The 8170-nt window shown below is 32.5% G+C and overlaps 1 long non-coding RNA gene across 1 annotated transcript; it reads left to right on the plus strand.

Annotated features, from left to right (window-relative positions):
• The first annotated feature begins 1466 nt into the window (after positions 1-1466).
• LOC112784221 (uncharacterized) lies at positions 1467-5219 on the plus strand. The gene is made up of 2 exons (XR_003193789.3): positions 1467-1840; positions 2714-5219. It is a non-coding gene; the product is annotated as an uncharacterized lncRNA (long non-coding RNA).
• Positions 5220-8170: the final 2951 nt, after the last annotated feature.

Here is an 8170-nt window from a genome sequence, read left to right on the forward strand (position 1 = left end):
AAAAAAGGTGGGCCGGGTTGAAAAATTGGGACTGCCAAATAGCAAAAGCCCACCTAACCCACACTGCTTAAACCATGGGCTTTGGTGGGCGGGACGGGCTTCCCCGTCGGGCTTAGTGTTTTTTTGGTAAGGGGGATTTTTGTAATTTTTTTTTGTCAAAATCCAACTTCTCCCAACCCAACTTCCAAGAGAATGAAGATGAAAATTGAATGTTTTGAATTATGTTTATTTTGCTTTGGAGACAATATTTATAATTGTGTTTTAGATTATGTTTATTTTGCTTTGGAAACAATATTTATAATTATGTTTTGGATGAAAACATATTTTATAATTATGTTTATTAGATATTTATAATTACAAAGACTTTAATATTTGTGAATATAAAAATTATAATTTTTTTATATTTTTAGAAATTATAAATTTATTAAAATGATTGTAAAATTATATATATTATTTAATAGTTAATAATAAAAAAAGAGGAAATTTGACGGGCTTAGCCTGCCAGTCCGTCAGCCCGCCAACCCACAGTTAGATAGAGTGGAGTGGAATTTTAGAACCGTTTCATTAGACGAGACAGGGCGGACCAGCATGCCAAAAAAGGGCTTTTAGCTGGACGGGATAGGGTAGGGCGAGCTTTCCCGTTTGCTACCCCTAGTTGGAGAAGGGTGAAATATACCTGTTAATTCATCCATCCACCAGTGTATATATTTTAGTGAAAGCTATGTATAAAGTTGCCCTTCAAAGTATACTTGTAGGTTTAAAATATCTTTAAAGTAAAATCTCCCAATTGTTGCAATTACCAATTAGTCTAATTTCTGTAATCCTATTCTTATTTAATATTAATACAGACTCAATTTCCAAGCAGAATGTAACTATAACACCGGGTAAGAATGATTCATAACATTTGTTATTGATCCTCTAGGATATCGGAATCATGTAGATCTGCTACCACATTCAGATCTATATAAGTATATATTGGCCTCTTAAATTTGGTAATTTTGACTATGGCACTTAAGTTTTCTATTTTTTCATTTTTGTTACAATAATAAAATATTTCGTTAACAACTTTTTTAAACCATTTTTTTAATTGTAAATATGTGATCATAGTATCATACAATAACAAATTAATGTTTTGGAAACTTGTTAATGAGATATTTATTTTATTTTACAAATATAAACAGAAGAGTTTATCACTAAAATAAAGATATAATTACGTGAATTTTGCAACTCTAAAAAACATATATTTAATTAAAAAAATTTGTGAACTAATATATAATAATCACACATTTAATTTATATTCTAAAAGGAATTAAAATTGTTTTCTTTTAATTCTAAGTTATTTGAATATAATATTAAAATTTAATAATACAAATAGTTATTAAATTTGTTACTAAATAGAAATAAAAATTAAATTTATCTGTTTAAGTGTTAAGTTTTATTCTATGAACAAATTGGTCTTTAATTTTCTATTCTAATAACATGTCACACCAGAGAGAATCATTTTATCTTCTCAGTTTAATTGTTATCTCATGTTAGCATTTCATTAACAACAAAATATACTTTTTCCTAGGTAATGAGCACAGCAAATTATAGAATTACTAAAATGCCCTTTGGTGTGCAATCCAAAGTTTGTTACTGGCCCTAATTGTCCCCAAACGCAGCAAACCCTAAACCCCCAGCCTCCATTCTCCCTCGCTTCCTTCTGTCTCTCTGATCCCGCTCCGTCGCGTTTCTTGCTTCACAGCTTCAGTCTCTTTCCTTCCTCCCGTCGTCGACTCCCGTCGCGCGGTCTTGTCCCTTGCTTCGGCTGCGTCGTTCTTCCGTCGTTTCCTCAGTTCGGGTAGGTCATATGATCCCTTGCTCTGGTTCGTATTCTTTGTTTTTTTTATTGAACTTTTAATTTGTAATTTTCTGTTGCTGTGGTGTTGAGTTGTTATTGCTGATATGTTGCTCGAGTTTTTGTTGCGGCTGCTGCCTGCTGTTGTGTTGTTACTTGTTAGATGATGTTGATATTGATCTGGCGCTATTACATTTCATGATTCTATGTCTTGATTCTTCTGGTCAAGATTTTGGAAATGGAAATGAATGTGATAATTATCCCATTGAAAAAAAAAAACTCTAGCAAGTTTTAGTGGATTTTGACGATTGATGGTAAACTTTGAAGATGACTTCTGATATTTGGCTATTTGCCTTTGGAAATTTGAGAGTTGAGACTTGTGTTGCCCTTATACGAGCCACAGCCTACGTCGGACTATGTAATGTGATTTGGCAGATGATTACCAATGTTTAATTTTTGTCCATTTTTTGGATTTACATTAGAATATTTTTATTTTTGTGTGCTTATTTATGATTTTTATGTTCTTTTATTATAATCTGGCTATTCTGGTTTATACCTTGTTGAACGAACCTCTGAACTCGTATCTAAAACGGTTCGTCGTCTGGTTTGGTTTTCGGTGCCTATTTATGTTTTTGTTGCTGTTTCTCCGCCGCTCAGCCGTTTAACAAGGGTATTATTTGGTTGTTTGCGTGTTCTATTTATTTGTTTCTTTTCTGCTCCCCGGCTGTCGCTTTTGCATTCGTCCGCCCTTTTTTTTCTCCTTTTTTTTGTTTATATATTTTTGTTGCATTTCAGATCAGTTTCTGTACCTCAACTGCTCCTTTTTTTTTTTGGGTTTTTTTATATAATTAAGTATGAGAAAAACTTTAATTTCAGGAATACGCATGGCTTGATTTAATGACTGAAATATGCATGGCCAACTCAATTTCACCGGCCACGAAATGGAGTTCTATACCAATTCGCAACTGGTGCTTACGAAATTGGGGGAACAGCAGCAGACATTTCAACTTCGTGGCTGCCACAAAGGAGATGAGGCACATCAAGGACGGCGCACACGAATTGGGCGATCTCAAGCCCACCGGCCACGAAATTGGCCAATTAGCTGGCGGCGACCACGAAGTGGGAATGTTCGTTGCTGGCGCCCACGAGTTGGCTGTTCTAAACGACAGCAGCAGCAAGCTCACATGCATTGGCTGTGTCGGGTGACAGGGGACAGTTGGAAAGGGAGCCAAGAGTGGTATAAAAGAGGGGTGGGGAGAGCTTTCATGCACGGTTAAATTGGAAGAGGGGTAAGAAAAAAAAAGTGGTTAGCATGGTAAATGAAACCTGAGAGGAGGTGAGCTTCAATAAAAAAATTAACTTAATATGAGTGGGGGTGGGGTGAACATGGAGGAGAACTTGAACCGGCTGGACGAACATTATATAGCGGCACATTTATTCCATAAGGTTTGTTTACGCCATTAATCCGATTGCTATTGTTAGAGATTGTTAGTAATATTTTTTCGATATTTACCTTTTTTACAGAGTATTTGTAACTGTTGTCTTTCTTGGCTTCTTATGTTGTAGCTCACACGTGTTCTTACTCCTCATTGCACGCTCGTTGATGTTTTCATGTTAGAGCCTAGGATCCAACCATGGAAATTAGGCGGGAAAGGCTCCACCTTTGTTTGAGACGCACTGGATTTTATCATGCCTCTTTGATCAAGCGCTTCGAGTACGACAATCAACTTATTAGTGCCTTTGTGTAACGGTGGCGTCCGGAGACGCATAGGTTTCATCTCCCTTGGGGTGAGTGTACCATAACTCTGGAGGATGTAGCCATGCAGCTAGGTCTAGAAGTTCATGACACAATTTCCAAATATCTCTCTGATGAAACTTACTCCATGACCTCAACGTCTAACAGGCTGACCATCATCATTCCCAAATATTTCTCTGATAAAACTTACTCCATGACCTTAACGTACCGCTAGGTAGACCTAGCTGCATGGCTACATCCTCCAGAGTTATGGTACACTCACCCCAAGGGAGATGAAACCTATGCGTCTCCGGATGCCACCGTTCCACAAAGGCACTAATAAGTGGATTGTCGTACTCGAAGCGCTTGATCAAAGAAGCATGATAAAATCCAAATCCAGTGCGTCTCAAACAAGGGTCGAGCCTCTCCCGCCTAATTTCCATGGTTGGATCCCAGGCTCTAACATGAAAACATCAACGAGTGTGCAATGAGGAGTAAGAACACGTGTGGGCTACAACATAAGAAGCCAAGAAAGACAACAGTTACAAATACTCTGTAAAAAAGGTAAATATCGAAAAAATATTACTAACAATCCCTAACAATAGCAATCGGATTAATAGCGTAAACAAACCTTATGGAATAAATGTGCCGCTATATGATTGTTCGTCCAACCGGTTCAAGTTCTCCTCCACGTTCACCACACCCCCAATCATATTAAGTTAATTTTTTTTATTGAAAAACTCACTACCAGAAGCTCACCTCCTCTCAGGTTTCATTTACCATGCTAACCACTTTTTTTTCCTACCCCTCTTCCAATTTAACCGTGCATGAAAGCTCTCCCCACCCCTCTTTTATACCACTCTTGGCTCCCTTTCCAACTGTCCCCTATCACTCGACATAGCCAATGCATGTGAGCTTGCTGTTGCTGCCGTTTAGAACAGCCAACTCGTGGGCGCCAGCAACGAACCTCTCCACTTTGTGGTCGCCGCCAGCTAATTGGCCAATTTCGTGGCCGGTGGGCTTGAGATCGCCCAATTCGTGTACGCCGTCTTTGATGTGCCTCATCTCTTTTGTGGTAGCCATGAAGTTGAAATGCCTGCTACTGTTCCCCCCATTTCGTGGGCGTTAGTTGCGAGTTGGTATGGAACTCCATTTCGTGAGTGGTAAAGTTGAGTTGGTCATGCGTATTCCAGTCATTAAATCAAGATTCCTGGAATTAAAATTTTTCCCATGTTTAATTATATAAAAAAGCTTTTTTTTTTTAGTTATATCGTTTCTTGGACCAATGAAGATGACACGGTTTAGCATCTTCACGGGTGCTTTCTTATGTGATAAAAGTTATCACTGTAATATATTATTAAAACTGGGCAAAGTCTTTGGTATAGATGATGGGGACAAATCTACATGTATAGATTTGTGGTGGCAGCTTATTATTACAACAGGTGTGAATCTTGGCAGAAGCATTGCAGAGAAAGCTGAATGCAACATGTGAGGAGTATGGTAATTTAGTTTGATAATGATTTGTTATGTTGATTAATTAATTTAGGTTGATTACGGGCCCGAATGTTTGTCTTTTTTAGTTTTTGGACAAAAAGTGGACTTTGTGTTGCAGGCCGAAAATTATAAAAAAAGAATATCATAAATTTAGATTCTTGCTACCTATTACCCAACAAACCAATGCAACTATAATTACCCAAATAAAAAGAAAAAGAAGAGCACCCCTACAACTAATACGTAAGCGCTTATTGCAGCGTCTCTCACTAGTAATATTATAGTTTCCTTCCATATCTTTCTATTTTCTTCTTCTGCCACTAAACATATTTCCACTATCATTTCATTTCATTTTTATATTTACAGCTTCAACTATTTACAGCTTCAACTGGCTAATAATTATGGTTTTGCCTTCAGGCTGAGTGACATTTCCATAGACTTATTTGTAGTATAAAAAAATATGGGATGAACTCAAAATAAGCAAAATAAAGGATCCAAATGACAACGTTTTTTTTTTAATTTCTGAAAATGTGAAATTCGTTAAAAACTAGTTGTAATTAAAGCAACTTCACACTAACATCACAACAAAATTAACTTCTATTAAATATATCTTCCAAACTTTATATAAATATCTCTATTAATTTGAGATATGCTTAAAAGGATTATTAATTCTTTATTTTTCTATATTCAAAATTTTCCATTCGAACATATTCTATAATAACAATTTTAGGGTGCAAACATACCTACTATAATTATTAGTCTATTATTAGAATATTTTGACTACGTTGGTGTTTGGTAGCAAACTAGCAATAATTATTTTTTTATTTTAAAATTTTAATCATTTGTTGGCCTTTAAATTTTTTGTTGGGTATAGTATATAGATATTTTTAAATAGTTTATTTATAAATTAAAATTTTATAAAAAAATAATTAATATTTATAATTTAAATTATATAAACAATTTTATCAGAATAATATTTTAAGTTACACATTTAGTATTTATTCATATATATATTTTTTCATTTATATTATATCTTAATAATAGTATGTTCAAATAATATTTTAATATTTATTTATTATTATGTCTTTCTCTTTTTGTTTTTTTTTTCCGCTTATACTGTGTATAATAAGATGTTCTAATAGTATTTAATAATATAAACAATTTTCAATTATAAGAGAAGAATCAATTTTGTTGTAAGTGTTACATACTTGGGTGTTTTTAGATATCTAAATAAATATAAAACAAATCAAACTTTTTTTATTTGATTGGTCAGTCACCAAAAACTTTTTTATTTGATTTACTATTATAGATTTCTTATTTTGATTTAAAATGATTCATTAAATTAATATAATTAAAATTAATTATAAACTATTTTATATAATGTATGCAGATTTAATTAAATATTGCTTAAAATTATTTTTAATTATTATTATTATTATTATTATTATTATTATTATTATTATTATTAGAATCACCTACTTATTTGTTTTAATCAATTTTCTGTGTATGGATGATGATGATTGTATAAAGGTCCAAAATTGGAACGTCTTAGTAGTTGCAGGGGTTCTCTTTTTTTTTCTTTTTATTTGGGTAATTATAGTTGCATTGATTTTTTTGGTTTGTTGGGTAATAGGTAGCAAGAATATAAAATGATATTCTTTCTTTACAATTTTTGGCCTGCAACACAAAACCTACTTTTTGTCCAAAAAGAAGAAAAGACCAACATTCGGGCCCGTAATCAACCTAAATTAATTAATCAACATAACATATCATTATCAAACCAAATTACCAGCCTCTTCACGTGTTGCATTCAGTTTTCTCTGCAACGCTTCTATCAAACTTCACATCATGTCTCCTGTTATGCCACTTGTTATAATAATAGGCTGCCACCACAAATCTATACATATAGATACCAATATACCATCTACATAGTAGAATTGGCCTTAAAACTGTCCTGGGAGTGTAGCGCTGCTGTTGTCTTTGATGCTATTGGAAAGTTTTCACATGTACCAAATCACTTTGTTGAAAATCTGCTATTTCATTATTTATAGGCGTCCAGATCTATATTAAAATATTGTAATGGACATGATTGATTGCCAGAAATCTGCAATATACTCCATAAAAAGAGAGTGCAAGAAAAACCTTCAACCTGTGATACCCTTGTCCAAAAGCACCATGTTGTCAATTACCCTTGTTTTTTCCTAAACGCATCAAGCCATAGTGGGAAGTCCGTTGCCTAATTGCCTGGGGAGCCGATTGGAAAATATTGGGTTAAGAAATTTTTTTTAATGGTTTGATGGACCTTGGATATAGAAACAAAATACCGTGTAGATTATTGTAATTTGTAACAGTGATTGGTGTATTGCAATAAAATATTAATATTTTTGTTAGACTTATTTTAAATATTCAAATTTTAGTCTAACTTAAAATAAAAACAAGTGTGTTTTGGTGACAATTTAAAAACAACAATTTATATTAGGTCAATTAATTCAATATATATAATTTTGTAAATTTTATATAATAAATTCATAAAATCTTATTTTTAAAGATTATATTTAATAATTATATAATATTTATATAAAAATTATTTTAAAATAAAAATAACATTATATATTATAAAAATATCAATTACAATATAAAATTATAATATTTTTTATTAATTTTACTTTAAAATGAGTATTTTATTTATAAATTATGTCTTTATGCATGCCAAGTTAAGTCTACACTAAGCATGACTCAAATCCGATTCAAAAAGTATATTCGACAATAAATTTATAAATAAATAATTATATAAACATTTAAGATATCAAAGCATTTGTACAAGAAATAATAAATATAAACACACAAAAAAATTAATCTTGAGTCTCAACTAAAATATTGGACTAATATTTTTATTATTTAAGCTTTTAAGTTATTAATTTATATTATTTTTATTATCACTACTCATAAATAGATAAAAATTATTATACTAATCCGTCATTATAGTACATTAACAAAAGATTTCATAAGTAGACACTACATACTAACACACACTTACATATTAACATATAATTAAACTAATATTACTAACTACTAAAAACTTTTTAAACTTTTGGGAGTCTATTGGC

This window comes from Arachis hypogaea, chromosome 20 (assembly GCF_003086295.3).
Source record: "Arachis hypogaea cultivar Tifrunner chromosome 20, arahy.Tifrunner.gnm2.J5K5, whole genome shotgun sequence".
In the NCBI taxonomy this organism is placed as follows: domain Eukaryota; kingdom Viridiplantae; phylum Streptophyta; class Magnoliopsida; order Fabales; family Fabaceae; genus Arachis; species Arachis hypogaea.